At 55.3% G+C, this 20,385-nt stretch overlaps 1 protein-coding gene and 1 long non-coding RNA gene across 8 annotated transcripts in view; one reads left to right on the top strand and one right to left on the bottom strand.

Moving 5' to 3' along the window:
* The window catches only part of PAK6 (p21 (RAC1) activated kinase 6), a 37,023-nt gene extending 16,897 nt beyond the window's left edge, over nt 1-20,126 (bottom strand). For 2 of the 7 annotated variants that reach the window (XM_019832682.3, XM_003987280.6), the window contains exons 1-2: nt 8,067-8,193; nt 7,379-7,496 (exon numbers count right to left, since the gene is read on the bottom strand). The gene's annotated coding sequence lies outside the window, so the exon portion shown is untranslated. Of the gene's footprint in view, nt 1-7,378; nt 7,497-8,066; nt 9,013-18,370; nt 18,577-19,192 lie in introns of those variants that run through there. The other 5 variants (XM_045059545.1, XM_045059546.1, XM_045059549.1 and 2 more) reach the window with 5 other exon arrangements.
* Nucleotides 8,096-10,088, top strand: LOC109500712. The gene is made up of 2 exons (XR_006599318.1): nt 8,096-8,233; nt 9,647-10,088. It is a non-coding gene; the product is annotated as an uncharacterized LOC109500712 (long non-coding RNA).
* Nucleotides 20,127-20,385: the final 259 nt, after the last annotated feature.

The raw sequence follows: 20,385 nt of genomic DNA on the forward strand, positions 1-20,385 counted from the left end.
AGCCAATTAAAAAAAAAACAAACAATGTACAGAGAAACAAAGAATCAGGAATACTAAAGATAATCTTGAAGAACAAGGTTGAAGGACTACTCTACTATATATCAAGGATTTATTATAATAGTACAAAAATTGATACAGTGTGGAACTGGCACAAGGATTGACAAATAGCCCAATGGAACAGAAGAGAGAATCCAGAAATAGATCCAGTCATATAAGGTCACTTAATTTATGACAAAGGTGACATCGCAATATGGTAGAGAACAGATGATCTTTTCAATAAACGTAGCTGTAGCAATTAGATATCCATATGGAAAAAAAATTAACTCATGTCATATCCTGAAATGAATCAGATCTAGATGTGAAAGGTAAAATAATAAGCTGGAGGCAGTGATGGGGGGATAGGAGAAGGGGAAACCCACAGACAGGCCATTGCCTGCCCCAGGTCCAGTGTGGGTGACTGCATGGGGTCCCAAGTTTGGTGGGCTCTCCTGGAGCCACTGGTCTGCTGGGGCCAAAACCTTCACACCCATGGGTCCCAGAGATAAACGGAACTACCAAGGTTTCCTTTGTCCAAAGCCTAATTCTTGATGGCAAAGGTTAGGAGTAGGGGATCCTTTCCGAGATCTCCTTCTAAAGAAAACAAAACATGTTTAAAGAGTGATCATGAGAACTGAGTTTCTAAGAGACATACTCATCCACTCAAGTGTCCAATGTTGCCAGGTCACTGGGTGTGGAAACACCTGAGACAAAGACATCCTGCATCTCTCCGCAGGGCCTGTGTCCTTGGAGCACATCACCTGCCCAGACAGGGGCCTCGACTGGCCATTTCTAGATCGCCATTTACTACCCCAGTTTCCTACCTTCTGACCCAAGACCAAGGGCCCAGGGGCTGAAGAAAGGTGGTTGCTGCCTCAACCATGAGGCCGCAGTGGTAAATCAGCCCATGCCAGCCTTTAAAGTTGCCATCCCAGTATCTCCACCTCTGTGCATCCACACTCCATTCACCCAGCAGAGGGGCTTTCCTCAAAGAAGATACCCCTGAGGAGGGAGGGGGAACAAGGGGGGAGGAGGATTCTTCCTCTGAGAGCCAGCCCCTGCCTTTCCTCCTGCCTAACCCAATGGAAACCCCCTGGACCTGACACTCTGAAGGGCAACTGGGCAGAAGCAGAGCACCAGCTCAGGCTCAAGGTGGCCTTCGCTCACCCAGCGCCTCTTGTCTGACACCTCATCCCCATACAGGGGAGGGAGAGGCTGAGGGTTCTTTTCTAGGCTGGGATCCATCCTTGTGATTGAGGAATGCTTTGAACTTTCCTCCTCTTCTCCTTCTTCTTTTTTAAATGTTTATTTGTTTATTTTTAAGAGAGAGAGAGAGAGAGAGAGCACGCAAGCGAGTGCATGCCTGTATGAGCTGGGGAGGGGCAGAGAGAAAAGGAGACAGAGAATCCCAAGCAGGTTCCCCACTGTCAGCGCAGAGTCTGATGAGGGGCTCAAACCCATGAACGGTGAGATCATGACCTGAGCCAAAATTAAGAGTTGGATGCTTAACTAACTGAGCTACCCAGGCACCCCTGGAACTCTCCTTTTCTGAATGTCTGCAGACATCACCTGCTGGCTGGCTGGCCCCTGACTGGACCAGAGGGGGATGCCCAGCACCAGGAGCAAAGAACCCTGCCCAAACCAGTTTGAGAAGGAAGCTCTCCAGGCACAGCTCCTGCTGAGGCTGTTTCCTCCAGCCGGACTCTGGCAGATGGGAAGCCTGTCAGTTCCTGGCAGAGGCTTTCTGGAGGAAATGCTGCCACACCCAGTAAACCCGAGGGTGGAGCTGGTGGGAGAGTTCAGGGAGTCACAGGCCCAGCGTCACTGACGGGTATGGTATGACTGTCGTGTCAGAGGAGCAGAGGCCAGAAAGGAAATGTGCTAGGCTCTTTCCAAGGATCAATTCACTTAATTCTCACTACAACCGGAGGGAGGTAGGAATTATCATTATTACCCACAACTCTAGATGAGGCTACATAACTCTAGAGAGGCTACATAACTTGCCCAACGGGATAAAATCAGAAAATAACTGAGTTGGGGTCTGAACCCACATTTGGTTCCAAAGCCCCTGCTCTGTCCACCATGCCTGACCTAAGGGAGTTGGGCTGTTTTAGTCTCTTTCCTGGGGGTGTCTATGAATAGGCATGGGGCCGAGCAGCCCGAGTAAACTCATGGGAGGGTGGAGAAGGGGGGCGGCCAGGGCCGGCTCCCTCCATCAAGATTGCTAGGTTTTTTTATCCTGGGCTGATCTGTGAGTCAGAAGCCAGAGGGGATTAGGGCTGTCCTGACTTGCAGGCTGACCCTTACTTCGTTTGGAACCAGGTTTTGGTTTTGCCCTACAAGGGGTGGGTAAAATGCTCCAAAGAGCTCATGGTGGCGGCTGGCATATCAGGGCCTGGCATGCATGAGAAGAGCTACAGAAGCAGCAGGAGCGTTTTCTTTCCAGCACAGGGTCTCAGCCTAAAGCCAGGCAACCCGCAGGCTCGGCTCAAGGAGTGCTGGGCAGAGCTTTGTGGCTGATGCTACTGTTCCATGACTAGAAGGGGTTTGGGTGGTGGACCCCCCAGAGCCAGGCACTGTGGCTAGGCTGGTCTAGAGTCCACAGTGGGGACAAGCAGGACAGCTGCAGTGGGTGGGTGACCCTCACAAACTGCTTCTCTAAGACATCCATCTGCCAGCGGGGAGGGCCAGGCCCACCGAGCTGTTTCGCTAGTGGTGAGGGCGTGTCTAACACAGTCACCTACGTTACCTTCCGCAGCCAGCTTTGAGTGGGTTTTGGCTGTTTCCACACATCAAATCCCTCTCAAGGGAAGGACTCGTAGCCTACTGAAGGAATCCACAAAAATGGGCAGCAGACGTGGAAGGTGGCTTCCAGGAAGTGAGTCCAAAGGAGTTTGCAGTGACTCTGAAGGGGGCAGGATTTGGCTGGTTGTTGTCAGTCCTGAGATATCGGTAAATTCTTAGGAATAAGGCGGGTGGAGGGGGCGCCTGGGTGGCTTAGTCGGTTAAGCGTCCGACTTCAGCTCAGATCATGATCTCACGGCTTGTGGGGTTTGAGCCCTGCATTGGGCTGACAGCTCAGAGCCTGGAGCCTGCCTCGGATTCTGTGCCTCCTCTCTTTCTCCCCCTCCCCCGCTCACTCTCTCTCTCACTCTCTCTCTCTCTCTCTCAAAAATAATAAACATTAAAAAAATTTTTTAAAAGGAATGAGGCTGGTGGGATTCCCCTTCATGGGCGACGGGGAAATGAGAAGGCAGCTGCACCCTGGGCCCCACTCCAAGCGCCAGTGAGCCAGCGTGGAGAGACACAGGGGCTTCCGCTGAGGGAGGCTCAGTGTCTGCTTATCAGAGCTGAGTGCCGGCTCGGCGTGGCCCCAGAGCGTGGGGTTCCTAAGTTCCTTCATGTGACCTTGGCCTGCTCTCCTCCTTCTTAGGCTGTAGCATTTCTGGTGGTGACCAGGGAGTGGACTCATTCACCTCTGCCAGCTCACTACTCCAGGTACGGTGAGGAGAGAAACAGTACCTGCTGCAACTCAAGGAGCAATTTTAGGTACTTTTAGTAAATACCCACTCAGTCAGTCATCACTCAGGGAGTGCGGACTGTAAGCACCAGGCGCTGGGCTGATCATGTCACAGACAGGATCTCCTTACCACAAGCCTTCATATAAGGCAGGACTATCACTGTACCCATTATGCAGATGAGGAAACCCATGTTACGGAGATTAAGTCATTTGCCCACGGAGAGCAGCAAAGAAGGGGAGACTTGTGTCTATCCGACCTGATGTGAACACTGCTGCAGGCAGGAGCACAACACCCTGTGTCATTCTCAGGCCCATTCATGAGGCCTTGGGAAAGGAACTATTGTAGAATCATGGCGCCGGCATAGAGGCAAGCCCCCTGCGTTCTACAGCACTTAGAAAGGTACCTCCACTACTGCCACCATCCAGCCACAGACTGGCCTTCAAAGGACCGTGTCACCCCCAGAGCTGGGCCCTTCCACCGAGAGATTTGTCAATGGGTTGTCTGCCCTCTTTATAACACTCTTTGGGAACTGTCATCCCACACGTCTTTCTGTGAAGAATGACAGGCCTCACTGGCCCCCTGATTGAGAAGACCATGGACAGAAGCCAGCCTTTCACTGAAGGATTCTTACTGGCCAGGAATATTTTTCTCAAAACTTACCTTCTGGAGTTCATTTAGATACAAAATTATGTTATTCATTCATTGATTCAATAAATTCATTTACTGTGCATTGACTCTGCTCCGGGTTCTAGGGACCATGGTGAATAAAACAAAATGCTCAGGGGCGCCTGGGTGGCGCAGTCGGTTAAGCTTCCGACTTCAGCCAGGTCACGATCTCGCGGTCCGTGAGTTCGAGCCCCTCGTCAGGCTCTGGGCTGATGGCTCAGAGCCTGGAGCCTGTTTCAGATTCTGTGTCTCCCTCTCTCTCTGCCCCTCCCCCGTTCATGCTCTGTCTCTCTCTGTCCCAAAAATAAATAAACGTTGAAAAAAAAATTAAAAAAAAAATGCTCAATCTCATGCAGTGTGGCTTGCTTTTCCAAAGAGATGTGGCTACACATCAGGCTACCCCACCCTGATCTTCACTGCGCAACAGAAGAGATGGTGATGCACATGCTATGGCACTTGCTCGAGGAGTCTGGCCTCCCCTCCATCCCTGGCCAACTTTCAGTCACTCGGTGGCATTCCTGACAGGGAGATGTCTGTACCTGCTCTTGTGCCCTGTTTGAATACACTCGGTGATGGGGGCTCTTCCTCCTTCCCGAGGCCCCTGCCCTCTGTCCTTCTGTCCCCTTGACGCTCATCCTTTGTATGAAGCTGATCTCTATCCTCCCTCAGCCTCTAGAAGGGGTCTGGGCCTGCCATCTGCCCCTCGTCACATAACGTGAGTCAGGAGAGGTGGCATCCCAGCACCATTTCCTGGCCCCCCGAAGTTTCACTAGGGGGAAGGGGCTGGAAAGAATTTCATTTGTACTTCTGCCCAGCTGTCACCTGCAGGATGGGTGGGCCCTAGACCCAGGCTGTGCCCCTAACCACCACTGCTCGAAGCACAGTGTCCCCAGGATGCTGAGCAGTCCCCTGAGGTTTTGCTGTCCCACTGGACAGACCCAGAGAGAAGCTGAGAATGCAGGGCAGAGGGCACTATGCACACAAGCCAAAATGTCTGGACTCCCTGCTCTTGTCACCATTCCCACACTACAGGTCCCAGTGAATCCCCAGGGGAGAGATACAGGAGCTGTTCTTGAAAAGAATATGATAATAAATCTCATTCAACCTCTTGTGTCAACACTCCAACTGAATGAGAGGCCGAAGAGCCAGGCTGGCCAGCCAGGAAGGTCAATATTGACTCAGGCCCGCCTCGGGGGCCAGCATCTCTGTTGCAGTCCAGCAGTGGCTCAAGCCAGAGCAGCCCTCTGACCTATGTTCAGTGTACTTAGAATCCACAGCACTGGGCTTTCCTGGGCATGGGGTTATGTCCAAGGGAAGAGTGAAGAATGGCCTTCCGGGGAGGGCTGCAGGCCAGGCATCTCTATCACTATTCCAGCTTCTCAGCAGCCTCCACATGCAGGGGCCTGAGCCCTCATCACAGAGTCCTTGGGGCCTAGCCGGAAGAACCTCTAGAGTCCCCTAGTCACAGGATTAAGGCCCCTAATCACACAAAAAGACTTCTGTTTTACAGCCCTTAACTTTCTATGTCTCTGTCTTGTTCTCTTCATTTTACACTCACATTACTGTGAGATGGCTCACACCTGCTTTACTGGGTGCATCTTAAAGATGGAAGGTGGCTGGGAGAGGAAGGCGGAAAGCTTTCTGGAATATACTACACACGTGCAGGTGTAAAGTGCCTAGCACGTGTCAGACCCTGTTCTAGGTGCTTTTTATTAGTGCATTTAATGGTCATGACACTACAGGGTAGATATTATGAGCTTTGTTTTACAGGTGAAGAAACTGAGGCTCAGAGAGTAAGACTGTCCGAGACGGTAAGTGGTAAGCTGGTATTCAAACCCCATGTCTCTGACTCCAAGCTCTTCTAACATGCCTGGTGCCCAGAAAAGTGAAACGACCTGCCCCAGATCACACAGCCACTGAGGGCAGAGGCCCCCTCTGTCCTAGGCAGCCCTGTGGCAACAGTGTGTCCAGGGGCACCCATGGACATGTGAGTACCTGTGACATGTACAGAACATACTGCTATCTCTGTCTCCAAAGCTGGACCCTCTTCCAGAAATGGCCCCTTCCCTAGGCCACCTCATTACCTGCCCTGTATGGACCATCTACTTTTACTTTACTCTCATGGCTTGCTCTAACCCCTTCACAAGCTCCTGACACAGAACCAGACCGTTCTCAAAGTTCTCCAAGAGGGGAGGGTTCAGGTAGTTTAACATTTCCAAAGTAATACTGGAGGCTGGGAGGTGGCTCACTGCTGGGGGTGGTCTACATTTATTCTTTATCACTGTGACTTCTCACAACTGTCTTATGAGGAAGGCACGACTGCTCCGTTTTATATAAAGTTTAGAGAGAAGTAAAACAACTTGCTTAGGGAATAAAAGGCCAAGCCAGGATTCGAACCCAGCTCTTTCTGGTTCCAAGTGTGTTCTCAGCTACTGTCCTATGTATGGCCTGAGGAGAACTTGCGGTATGATAGTATATGCTGCTCAGTTCCAAAAGATCCGAGGGCAGACATAGACCTGACCTCCCTCTCTTCCCCTACCTAGAAAAACAAGTCAGGGGAGCCAAAAACACACCAGAATAGGGCAAGGCACAGAAAACACAGCCCACACCCCGGAAGCTCTTTATGTCTTAGCGCTTGGTGTTCCTAGCAGCGTCTACATCCCAGATAGGGTGCCACTCACCCATCGTGAGAGAAGCTGGATGGATTTTAGCAGGTTGGAGATCTGGGGAATGAGCTAGCGGCTGGGATTGGCCAAACAGGACCTCTGCCTGGAGCTGCCTCCTGGCCTGCTCAGCACACACACGGGGCCTGCTACTGCCCTTCCTGTTTGGGAGCCTCTTTCCCAAGAATAAATTCAGCACACCAGCCTTGGTGACACTGACTTGCCCCAGACAGGCATCACGCCCGGTGACAGCAGAGGCTGGGTCAGGGGCAGGTGGGGCATGTGGGCTGGGCTGGTGTAAGTAGCAATGCACATTCATTAAGGACTGAGAAATGGCACCTAGAAAGGGCCACTGCCCCTGCCTGACAGTACCAAGAATGGGCCATCCCAGGGGGGGCACCTGCCTGCCCACTGACCCTTCCAGCCTGTTTCTCAAGGAGGTCTTGAGAAGGCTGCTGGACACCCTACCAGGGCTGAAGGTTCCTCACTCACCTCCTGGCTGCCTTCCTCCCCTGCTCTTCCTCCTGACTCCTCACCCTTCAGTGGGCAGAGCTCTCAGGCACCGAGGAGAGGGAAGACTGAGGACCCTCCCTGGCCCGCAGTCCGAGGCCTGGGTGGAAACAGATCAGAAATTCATCGTGAAATATGTAGTACATGTCTCCACGGATGTTGCGACTGGCCAGAATTCGGAACCGCCCCAGGCCTGCCTCCCGACCGAGCCACCATCTCAGGTACAAGGGGAGGTGGCGGGCTCCCCACGCAGAGCACGGGGAGGAGGGGCAGTGGGCGCAGCACCGCTTCAGGCCCCTGTCCCCACCGCGCTCCGAGCCGGCGCGGTCACCGGCCCCACCTCCTGGGCGGGAGTGGGGTGCCCTCCGGGACGCGAATCCCCCAGTCCCGCGCCCCAGCAGCCGCGGCAGCCAGGCCGGAAGCGCCGGCGCACACGCGGAGGTCGGTCGCGCTCCCAGCTGCGCCAGCTCTCGGTCCTGGCGCTCAGGGCCCCTCCGCGCGGCGCCCTCCCCACGGCCGCTCCTGCGCGCACAGGGCGCCGGCCAGCCCTGAACTTTGGGGAATGCAAGCGCGGGGAAAGGGGGCCGTGCGGGCGGGGAGACCGGTCCGCGCGTCCCGGCCCCAGCCCGGGGAGGGGTCGCCAGCCTCGCGGGGTGGCCGGGGCACCCACCTGCCGAGCGGGAAGTCCCTGGAGAGCTCGAAGCGGCCGCGGGAGCCGGGCCCGCCCTCCGCGGGAGGGACCTGGGCGCCTAGAACGACGAAGACAGGCCGCACTTACTTGTTTGTGCAGCGCCGGCTTCACCTGGCCGCGAGTTTGATTTCAGGGTGTGGCCTCAGGTAGGACAAGGCGAACACAAAGCCCGGGAAAAGTCGGCAAGGGGTGCCCGGGGCCGCGGCCAGGAGCCTCTGTCTGCCCGAGGGGGGGGTCCCCCTTCTCTAGCCTTTTCCTCTAAGTGCTCTGCCCCGGCTCCGGCCGGTACTTCGCCTCGGGGTCCTGATTTCGGTCGGGCCCGCTGCGACCTGCCGGTGGCCCCATGGCCCCCTGGACGGCCGCGCAGAGGCCTGACCTGGATTATCCGCTGAGCGCCTCGCTGTGCAATTAGCTCATTAATTTGCATTGCAGATGCACATCTGGAGGCCGCCTTGCCGACTCCTCCCGGATATTCAGAGGTGCAGGGGGCTGAGTGCACCCACCTACACACCCTGGGGAGCCTCAGCTGGAGGCCTAAAATCTGGCATTTTGGCCTGTCAGTCCCATCTGGACAAGGCCCTGAGACTATTTTGGGGTAGTTCTCTTGAGCAGGCAGGAAAGCCAGGATTTAAATAGATTCCAATTCCCTTGTCAGAACCTGCTCAGTTCTGAGAACCTGTGGCCTCAGGATTCCCCGGTAGGGGACCTCTGGGAAAAAGAGAGCTTCCAGGAGCCCTGCCCTCCCAGAGAATGGTCCTGGTTACAGAGCTGACCTCCCCTGGCTGTCCGCAGCAGTCCCCAGCAGTTCCCTGGCCTAGGAGCATGATGGCCATTGGGAATGGCTCACTCCTGCTTGCCCTTTACCCTGCTTCTTTTGAATTAGAGGGTATGTTTGTTGTGGGTGAGGGGCAGAGGCCATGTGCCTGTCACTTCCCTACACAAGGGACTTGCTGTTCTAGACTTGGGCCCCCAGAGAGGGCTGTATCTGACTGAATGCTGAGGGCATTCTGGCTTGGAAATTCGGTATATCTAGACCCTAAATGGCTGCCCCCAAGCAGTGGCTGGGTGACTACCAGTGTCACAGAGTGGGACTGAGGACAGTGCTGGGATTATTGTCATTGTTGGGTGCCTCAAACTTTTGTTATTAATCGAGGTCCTATTGCCATGTATCATTTTTGTTCACTGATTTCTTTAGATATATCAGTGCAATTTATAGATAAAGCATTTACACGTAGGCTCTATTGTTTATGCATGGTTTACTATAGCCTCCTGCCAAATCGAGCTAAGGTGGCTAGTGGGAATTTGCCAGCCCCAAACACCTGCACTCTGTCTGGCTACACTACAGCCCCCCCTCCCGGGGGTTGGGGGGAGGAAGCATAATGGTGGTGCCTGTGGAGAGGGTCCCTGTGAGCCCTGGGTTAGTGGTGTAGAAGCTGGGCAGCTAATGGCTGGTACCCCCGCTGCCCTCCCCCATGCATTCTGCTCCTCTCCTTACCTTCTGTCTTCCCTCCTCCTCTCTGTATCTTTCCCAAGTGGATTCTTTCTCTTTCCTCTGACAGGGTAACACTGAGGCCTGACCTCATGAGCCAACCCCTGATCTCCTGTGGCCCGCTCCCTCCAGGAAGCTGCCTGCTGAGCCTAGTCTGATGGGACCATGTGGCAGGGCAGGGGCAGCTGGTACACATGTATGGCTTTCCCCACAGATTAAGTACCTAGCGATGTAGGAGCACTGGCTGACTGCTGGCTACTGGAAGCAGGGTGTGCTGGGTGGGAGGGTTCAGGGAAGTGGTTGTGGGGGATTTGAAATGAACGGTGAACCAAGCTAGAATGAACTGCGCTGCGTTGTTGAACCTAGAATCAACACCCTTAAAGATTTTTTCCTGACTCACAAATGCGCGTGTGAATTATTTTCTTTTAATACAAATAATTTCTATACCCAAACCAGAGCCCCAAGCAGTTTGAACTGTTGAGCTACAATAAAGTGTGGGCATTAGAATATTATCAGAATTGAACTGGTATTTGATTTGGTTTGAATCCAAGCGTGGGTGTCGCAGAAAGGCTACTAGGCAAGTCCCATCCTCACCCTTTAGGAGTGAGTCTAGGGAACCCTGGCGTCCTTTGGGAGCAGAGATGGGGTTTGGAGCTGGAGGAGGGTGGAGACTCCCAAATATAACTGATATAGGAGGCAATGCATGCCCCATCACTGTAGGTATGCAAGAACCGAGATAACTATCCGTCAGATATGCTAGAGAAAAGGTTCCCATCCTGGATACTAGACAAGACCTCTTGGACCCATCCCAACCCCCAGTTTCTGCACTTCGAGTCACATCTACAGGTGGGTCTGCTGCACTGGGTTCAATGACCATTTGCAAATTGGGCCAACTGGTATGTGCAGAATGGATCCTGAATGGTCAATTCTGGTATGTGAGTACCCCCACCCCCACCCCATCCTCTTCTGATCCACGCCTGACTCAGCCTCGCCCAGGCAGTGGCAGGAACACTCTGGGGGACAGTGTCTCCTCCAGCGTCCATATGCCTCCCTCTGGCCCTGTTCCCAGGTTGCAGTGCTGAGCACAGAGAAAGGGACCAGGCACACCCTTATTTGAAGAGCCCGGGTGGCTGACATAGGCCTTCTGCTTGTCCATGCGCTGCCATTCTACAAATGGGGCAGGAGCTCTGGCCAGGGACACTGAAAGCTGACATTTCACCCTGGGCGATGCTGCTGGAGCCTCGCCAGCTCTGGGGCATTGGCCAAGCAGTACTGTCTGAGAGGGCATCGGGGCAGGCACACTGGGCTGGGCGAGTGCTTCCCAGCTAGCTAGCTCTCAGCCTGTGGGGCCTGTTGTAACATCCGAGCACCTACTGCCAGGGCTGAGAGCCCAGGTTAGGGCCAGAGAGGAAAGATACGGATCTACTTGTGGTTTAGAAAGAAAAACACATTATCCTTCCCCTGCACCTTTCTGCTCCGTGACTCGAGAAGCTTCCTGGGGATCAAGAATTGCTGACAAGCTCACTTATTCCTTCCAGGGCTCGTTTCTCTAGGTGAATCTGCCCTCCTCTAATAATAGAAATGAAATGCCTGCCAATTAGTGAATGCTTCCATTGGGCTAGCCCCATGCTAAGCCATTCCCACATACTATCTCACTCAAGTCTTTACAACCGCCCAGCACAGAAGTACTATACTATTATATTCTCACTTTACACACAAGGAAACAGGCTCAGAGTGGTGAAGGAACTTGCTCAAGGTCTTATAGTGAGTGACTGAGCGTAGAACCAAAATTTCAACCCAAGTGCATCTGCCCCTAGCCCATTTTCTTATCTGCGCTGCCCAGAAGTCCCTAGCTCCAAGGACTGTCTGATGTGACTTGACTATGTGGGGTCAAGTGTCAGTGAACAGTTGGTGGGGGAACGTTTGCCTCCTTGTGCCAACCCTGACCACCGCCCAGCAAGGGCCAGTCATGTGACACAGAGCGTATGTGGGGAATATCCCTGCACCATTTCTGATCAGAGCATGAGGATCCCCACGTGGCACTGGGCGTGTGGGGCAGAGGGGACTTCTGCACTCACCCTGCAGTCCTCAGCCCTAGGAGAGAGGCACACTTGGGAAAAGACCCCTTTCTCACCTTCTCTTCCAGGGTGCTCAACCCCTGTCCCTTCCTGCTCGTGGGATGGCCTGGGCCAGTGCCCCTCACCTGATGGGACTGCCCACGTGTTTCTGCTGATGGGGCCAGGAGGCAGGTGCAAATGCCCTAGGGAGGGTCTGGGAGCGTGAATGGAGGGAGCTGACATTGCCGAGCCCTTGGGGCTGCTAGGCTGGAGAGGGAGACGGCCCCTCCGAAGGGACCATGGGTTCTTGCAGGATTGGAGTCCTCTGCCTCTCTAGGCTTCCAGCATGCCTCAGTCTTGGTTTCTTGATGTGTAGAACAGGGGAGACATTGTCCGTCTGTCTTGGGAAGGTGATGGAATGATGAGGTCCAGAGAATTGGGGAACCAGAGTCCCGAGGACCTGCATCCCCCGGTCAGGGCGAGAGGTTGTTGACCCACAGCCCTCGTAGCTGCTACAGGGAGCAAGGTGGACACTTCCCTCCCCCGTTCCATGTATGTACCCAGCTGCCACGGGGAGCATGAGAGCCCAGTTTTGGTGCCAAAGGGGCTGAATCCCAGGGATCCTCCAAGAGAACTTGCTACTACATCAACCTAATAGGTCTATGTACTACATATCCAAGAGAGAATACCCTAGCCCTAGGTGGCAGCACTGTCTGGGCCCAATTAGGTGTTTGGGAAGAGTCTATCTGTCCAGCTGCTGGGCAGATGTGTCCTTGTGCCATCCTGAACCTTAGCAGAGGGAAACCACCACAGCCAGAGGTCTCCAGCCTCTCTCTGCCTGCCTTTCTCCCAGATTCTGCATCTGTACTAGGTTTCCTATGCCAATGGGAGTACATAGGCCTGTCCACCCCAAACGCAAACTGACACTGGAGGCTGAACTTGCCTGGCAGCGCCCAAGGGGCCTGGTCATGTGAGCAAGCCACCAGATGCAGAGGCCACTGTCCACCCACCTCAAGGGGCTCAAGCAGGGACACAGCAGGCTGTGGCTGCCTTGCCAGTTACATGGGGGCATGAGCTACTCTGGGCAGGGCTGGAAACAGAAAGAGCCACCTAGATGCCAAGGACACTCACTTTAGAGACATGATGAATTCATTTAATATCTTCTCACTATGATCACTTTGCAGCCCTTGCTCCTAATGGGCTCCAAAGTTCCATCCAAATGTCTGTTGCTGGCAGTTCAGCTCTCCGGCTGGCATTTTTGCTGCCAGAACTAACAGCTGGAAGCTGCTTGAATGGAAACCCTTCATTGTCTTTCCTCTCTCCGCTCAGCCTGTAGCAGTCATCCCTGGTCTGAGGCTGGGGCATGGCCATGACCGGCACCCATGTCCTAGATCCCAGGGCCCGACTTTCAGGAAGGCCAGGGGGTGGGGGGGGGGTGGGGAAGCAGAAGGCTTGTGCCTGACTGGGTAAGAGCACAGGCCAGAGCCCCAGGAAGGGAAGAGTCTGAGGAAACATGATGTTGGCTGGTCAAGCCCCATCCACAACCCTCTGGGTGCAACACCTTCGCTCTAAGTGCACAAAGGCCACACATTCTGGGCTGTGTGACCTCTTGGCAGCACTGGCCATCCAGCTGCAGTGCTCTTAGAACGCTGCCTTCTGCATCCGCCCTGGGTCAGGGTTAGAAGGCGTGGCCTATCTAACTGCCTATCTATCTGACTGGGCTGGACTGTGTTTAGAGGGGCCTGGAGGGGCCCAGGAGGCTACTGCCATCCCTTCTCAGGGTCTTTCCTTCCTTAATCTCTGGCCCACACCTTGATTGCCACAGGGATGGTGGCCCATGGGAACTTTATGTGAACACTTACATGGCGGGGTCCTGGTGTGCACTGGCATGTCCTCACTAGTGGCTGCCATAACGGCCTTTGCCGGGACGATGGACTGTGTGGGGGCAGCTCCGCCTGTCTGCCCATCCTTTCCTCCACAGGAGCTCCGCACGCATGCTCGCTCCTGGCCTTGCATTCTTGCCCCCAGTCCTGGCTTTGTCCCTCTCCAGGGTATGAGACCCCAACTTTCTCCACCTTTCTGGATCCCAGACACACCACCTTCCAGCAAGACCCACTATAGTGGAAAAGAGAAGTCCAGCTGTGGCCTGGTAACAGGGTGACAGATGACAGGCAACAGGCCTCTGGCTTCTGGGATCTGACCTATGATGGTGGCCATTGGACATTTAATTTCCTGCCTGTGGTCATAGGATATGCTGGTGAAAAGTAAGTAAGTACCGGAAGTAAAGGGTCTCCTGTGTTTTCCTGACTTCTGCCCCAGAATCTCTCATTCCTAGACACATTCATCATTCCTCTCTTCCTTGGCTTAAGACACTGCCAGCCTAATGGTTCAAATGTAAAATGCTTCCTGGGACAAGGAGAATTTGAGTCAATCCATTTATGAATTAGCTGGATCTGTTTATCGTAGAGTGTCCAGGAGGGGAGGCTGCGGGGGAGGGGCAAAGCCTCTCCTTGGGGGGCGCTGATGAGTGAGCATGGGCTGAGCTGGGGCTGCCTGTTGAATGAATGAGCTGCAGGAGCAGGGCAGCCCAGGTGGTGTGTATGTGTGTGTGTGTGTGTGTGTGTGTGTGTGTGTGTGTGTGGCAGGGCCAGTCCCCTGTTAGGGCAGGGAGGCACACAGGAGCATCAGGACCCCTCTGGCCTCCTAGTGTTTTGGGCCAGGCTGTCTCCTCAAGCCTCTGCAGCTTTTGTCTGCCCTTGCCTGCAGGGTCACCTTTGATGTTACTGCAGATAGAAAGGCAGTCTGGGCAGTGAGAGAGTCCTGGACTGGGAAGTGGGGACACTCAAAGCCTGAAACCAAGGCTCTGCCATCAGTTAGCTATGTAATCTCGGGACCCACTTTCCTTCTCTGGGCCTCTGCCTTCCTCTATAATATTATGGGGCTTGATCAGACATTCTTAGGGACTCCTTTTGGCTTGAATGTGCTCTAGCAATCTAAGGTGGCCATCTCCTTTTGGGAGCAGTCCTTTCCTCCTCTGCACCCCACCCCCCTGACCCCAGACTGCACTCTGGAAGCACATGAGGCTGTGGAATAAATGGCCCCCTGGCTCCCTCCACCCTCTGTGCCTTCCTGTGCAATTCCTCATTTGAAGCTAAAAGAAAGAAAATGGAGGCCGAAGGCTCCAGGCCAGGAAGCTGAACCAGAGAACCAGTCCTCCCAGTTCTAACTCTGCTGCTGCTGCAGCCTTCAGGAGCTAGGACATGCACGCAGACAGCAGGAGGCCCTGAGTAAAGGTGACCGGCTGGTAGCTATTTGCCCTGAGGTGGAGCGGGCTGGGTCCCTGCTGCACTGGTACCAGAGATCAGAACAACTCACTAGCTGACCAGACCTTTCTGGACCTGCTTCTCTGAGCACCCAGAGGCCCCCCTCTCCACATCCTGAGCAGCCTGAGTGTGCAAGAGAACACACATCAGGCTCCATCCTGTTAGCTAGAGGCGCAGGGGCCTGAGTGCTTTGACACGGGCAAACCAGAGCCAAGCAGAGAGATACTAGTGTTTGCTGACTGAGGGAGCACTTCTGAGGGGGGATGGTCGCCACAGAAAACTCACAGATGTACAAAAAAGGTCATCGTCCTCCCTCTGTAAAGACATGGGTCTCTGCGCTGACTGATGTGTTACAATGAGGTTTCATAGAAAATGCTGGCCAGCATAAGTGTCCCTTTGCTGGGGCTAATGTGGCTCCATGCAGTTATGGGGGAACCCTTTTTTGCATGCTGATTTCCCCCCGGCATATGAAAGTATGCTGTGCTTTGGTTTTACCTTGTTCTTTCAGGTGAAAGAACCCGGATTAACTTTCCTAAATCCACAGAACTTTGGCAGAAAAAGCAAAAAGTCTCTGAGTCTGAACCTTATGGTGCCTGGGCATTTCTAAGTCATTTGCCAGAGTGATCAAGAAGTCCCCTGGGGTCTCTGGTCTGGCCCCCTGCGTGAAGCCCCTCCGAGTTTGTGCTTTCAGATGGGGCTCATGAGTATACAGTTCTTCAAGGAATCGGGGCCAACACGTGACAAAATTTCAGGCGCAGAGAGAAGTGGGACCAGGCCTCTTGGTTCCTTCACTGTCTACAGCCTGTTTTAAGTCCTCAAGGCCTGAATCTAGATCTCAGATGGAGAAGGAAACTCAGGTTTCCTTGCTTGAACGACAGACTCCAGTCATTCCTTAGAGAAAGTCAGTGGCAGACAATTTGCTATTTGGGAAAAACTGGAGTGGCACCGCATTTCTTTCCAGCCTTCTCCCTCTTCTTGCACTTGTGTATCTCCTTGAGCGTGCGTCCTCTGCCCGTTACTGTTCAAGCGGCTTCTTCTTTTGCTCCACTTTCTCAGCTAATCTGTCTTTGTCCATCTTTGTTAAGTTCTATGTTGAGAACCATCTCCCAGCATCGGTCTAAATTTATAAATGTTCTGGACTGGATGGGTCACGGCCGACAGCTTCAGCAATGAGTCTGGGGCCCAGGGTGGGCAAGAGGATGCTGCCACCTGTTGCTGATCATGGCTGATCTGTAGCTCAGCTGGTTTCTGGTGGGGTGGCCCCCAGACTCAGCTGCCCTTTCCACTCACGGGGAAGAGCCATAAGCTCCCCACGGCAAAGGCCTGGTCCTTCATTTGTCAGCACTTTCCCCTGCACCCTGTCCCCACCACCCGTGGCGTTTTGTAGTCGGGCAGTCCTGTTCCCTGCCTGCAAGCCAGTGAGCCAGAGCCAGGTGCCAAGCGCCATCACCAAGTGTTGCCTGGAGCCCGCATCTGGCCAAGAAAAGACAAATTCCCCTTTACCTCACATCCCCCACATCTCACCTTAGCCCCGAGAGGGCCCTGAGGCAGAGCTCAGAAGGGGACAGACAGCTTCCAGTCAGTCTGCTCACCTCGGGCAGCAGGGCCAGCTGGGCTTCAGGAAGTTGAGAGCTCTTTCTGCTTCTAAAGCTTCCATTTTCCATGCTCCCTTCCAACCTGTTGGCTAGCCTACCTCTTTGAGGGGCAGGCGGCAGAATGCCTGTTTATGAGGTTTGCAGTACTGCCCACGTCGGGAACCGCTCCCGAATCCTGGGCCTTCCCACTTACGGTGTGGAGAAAATCCTATGGGGAGGGCTCTGCTTCAGGCCACAAGACAGTTTCCCACAAGTCCCCCCTACCTTCTGCACCCAGGAAACAGTGCGTTACAGGCATCTCTGGGACTGTTTGCGTGCAGAACACAGTCCCTCAGAGTCTCCACCTTCTCCCTGCCCCGCCCTCCCATATAGGTGGGCAGGTTTAAGAAAGCCAGCCCTCCAGAGCCCTTCCTGAGCCTAAAACCCAGGCTGCCGGTTCCTCTCCTGCTTCCTACGCCCTCGCCTTTATCCCCTGCTCCCTCCTAGCCCAGCCAGCTGCCACTCTGCCAGCCTGCTGTTTGGCACTCCACAGCCTCTGGGTACTGGCTGCTGCTCAGCTCTGCATACATTCGAGACCCGTAGGCTTGGAGTCGCCTTTTGTAAGGAGGCAATACCCCCACAGCTGGGCCGTCTTCTTCCTACTGGAGCCAGGTATGGGGATTAATGGAATGGGAGACACTTCTGGGTTCATCCCAACTCTAGTCCCATGTGCTCCTCTAGGACAGAGGGCATTCTTGGTCATCCTTGGGAATTGTGCTGAGTGGGCTTTGCTGTGGCTAGAGACCTCAGACCTGCATGCACCTTCCCTGTACCTGGCACATCCCAGAGAGGTCAGCTCACCAAGAATCAGTCTGTCTTTGGGGGACTGGAAGGTCTATGGAGCCCCCACACTCCCACCTTGCGGCCATTATCAGGGTGCACGGAGTTTTCCACCCCAATCAGTTGCTTCCAGAAGCTTTGCCCCTAAGTTCCAATGCCTTCCTGACTAGACACCCTTGCCAGTAGGGTTCCCAGGCTTGCCACGCCTAGGCTGCAGAGGGGACCCCTTGCTTGGCCCAAAGGCCTTATTCTGAGCCAGATGCGCTTCTGTGGGGGCCGAGTCCGGCGGCCCTAGCCAGTTCCCACCAGAACCGGCTTAGGGGAAGACCGCCAGCAGGTCCCTCCAACCTCGGTGCGTGACACCAGGGAAAGAAGAAGCTGCCTATGCGGTATTAGCCTTGCTCCTTGGTGGGGCCCTAGCACTTGAAACCCCAAACGCACTGGGTCTGACCCCCGGGAGCCAACCAGGTCATTAACCCTGCAGCAGAGGCGGGGAGCCTGAGGCCTGTGAGAAGCGATGGTGCTCAGCCAGGCAGCCCCCTGAACCTGACCTGACTCCAAAGTTTCAGAGTCAGCATCTCTGCCAGGTCAAGCTCTGCAGAAGGGCGTGCCTGGGAGCTGGGTCCCAGCCATACTCCATAAATACTTGTGGGCCGAACAGGTGAGCAGAGTGGCCCAGGTGTGGTGGGGTGAGAGGGGCCTTCCCGAGGGCCATCCTGGTGGCACCACACTAGCCCGGCCCAGCAAGAGGGGGAGGTAAAGGCAGAAACAGCAGAAACAAGCGTCTCTTCTTATGGCCAGGAAGCCATAGGAAATCAGCTTGCGCCGGGCCGTTTCAAAATCAGTCTGGAAAGGGAGCGGCAGGTCCGCTGGGGCGCGGGGCTACCGATCCTAGCAGCCGGCAGCTGCCGCCCCTGTCCCAGGTGGTGGGCAGCCCGACACTTGGGCTCCCCAGCCCCGCCCGGGAAGCCCGAACCCACAGCGGCAGCAGGGACCTTACCGTGGCCGCTCCTCGGGGCCGCTGGGCCTCAAGCTCCTCACTGCAGGCTGGTGCTTGTCTGGAGCCCGGGAAGCGGCACTCCCTTCAGGCAAAAAAAGAGAAAAAGGAAAAGAAGAAGAAAACCTCAGCGCTTTTCTTGCCTAGCCGCTTCTCCTGAAGGCTCCTGGATGGTGTCGTCCTGCCTCTGTGGGCACACAGCCTCCTCCCTCTGGCAGCTTACTCACCGGTGTGCCCGTGAGGCTGCCAGCTGTATGGGGGAGGCGGGGGGAGGTGGCCCACGCCCCTCTGCCTGACACACCGGAGCATGCTCTGTGGGGGTCTGGCCTGGGCCGCGGGTGGCCCCCAGCTGGGCCCGGAGCGCAGGGAAGCCATGTCCTGGCCGGTCCCTATGGGCTCAGCAGAGCACACCCATCGGTGCTAACTGGCGCCGTGTGGTCGAGTGACAGAATTCCTTGATAGGAGGCTGTCTCCTTAGGACCCGGGGCTGTCCCAAGAGGGGGCAGCCAGTGCGCTGTCTGACCCCCTGGCAGGTTGGCTTCCATCCTTGGGCTACCCCTCTGGACCATTCCCTACCTTGAAGTCCTCCCGTGTCTCTGTCCTGTGGACTCAGAGAGGGCCTGGGTGTGTCTGAGCTGGAGGTGCTCCTCATCCTGGGTACAGCCAGGCGCTTGGTGTCCCTTTTCCGCAGCACCCGTCTCGGGGCCCGGGTGGGCCCAGCATCAGGATGAACTGCTGCCAAGTCCTGCTCTCTGTCCCCAGCAGGGGGACGACACACATGCTCTCACACACACGTGGGGCCACACCCAGCACAGAGCCACCTACCTGCCCCGGCCAGCCTAAGCCAATCCAGCCTTGCTCTCCAAATGCCACTCTGACCCTAGAAGCCACTCATGAACAGCAATATCCTGTGAGAGGTGAGTTCAAAGCCGGCCCAGGAGGACTCCAGTTAGCACGGACCAGTCTCCCCTTCTCTCCCGACACCTCCAGAGGACACAGCAGCCTGATCACCATATCTGTTATTGCACTTTGCCGGCCAGCATCTCTCTCTCGGAACCTCGGGCCCCCACAGCATCTTCCATATCCTTGGGGGGTGGCAGCAGATTCCTGATAGGTCCCATCTTCCTCGCAGCCCAAGGTAGAGAGGGGAGAACTAGAAGGGGCGGGACTCAGGTGCAGCTCCAAGTTTCCAGCTCCCAAAATAATCAGATGCAAAAGGGAAGGAAGAAATCTCCGGGCCAGCAGGTGACTCAGTGCCAGTGGGCCGGCTTAGTCACCTGGATGGCTGCTCCCAGCTCCTGGCACATCAGCCAGGGAGCAGTGCCCTCCCCCATCTGCTGTCGACAACAGGGCTGTCAAAGGGAGCGTGGCCTTGGCCGAGGAGCGCCAGCTGGCCTGAGGCTGCCTGGCAGGCTGCACGGGCGGCGAGCTCCGGCCTCCTTCCCAGCCGCAGCACGCCCCTCCTCCACCACGCACCCAGGCTCACTTTGGGATTTCTCCATTAAATCCTCAGGCAGCGACCTGCTCGTTTGGGGCGCTGAGCTGCTCCAACGTTGCTTGGCAATTTTGATATCGTCGGGGGTTGCTATGGGGAGGAGGGTGATGTCATTGACACAAAAAACCCACTGAATTTACAAATCAGCTGGGGCTGGAGCTATTTATAAAAACACGTTTTTTCCTGCCTTCCTTTACTGAGGGGGAGGGAAGGGAAGGGCTGCCTGCCAGCCTCAGTGGAAGCCTCCCCCAGCCCCGCAGAAGCCAGACCCTCCCACCCAGGCTCCCCACGCCACAGAACTGGCCGACCTGGCCACAACTGGGCCGAACTCCCCTTTCGGGGTCTCAGCTGGTTTTGCTGTGAAGGGCGGGGAGAGCGGCATACAATGGGTGGGTGATGGGCGGGGTGGGCGCCAGCTCCTGGGTTGGCAGGGGCCGAAGCCAGCCACTCAGCTGGACCCTTGAGGAACAGGGTCGTGTGCATGTAGGCAGCCTGAGCTCCTCTGGGTGCCTGCAGGCCAGCA

The sequence above is a fragment of the Felis catus genome, chromosome B3, assembly GCF_018350175.1.
Source record: "Felis catus isolate Fca126 chromosome B3, F.catus_Fca126_mat1.0, whole genome shotgun sequence".
NCBI lineage: Eukaryota > Metazoa > Chordata > Mammalia > Carnivora > Felidae > Felis > Felis catus.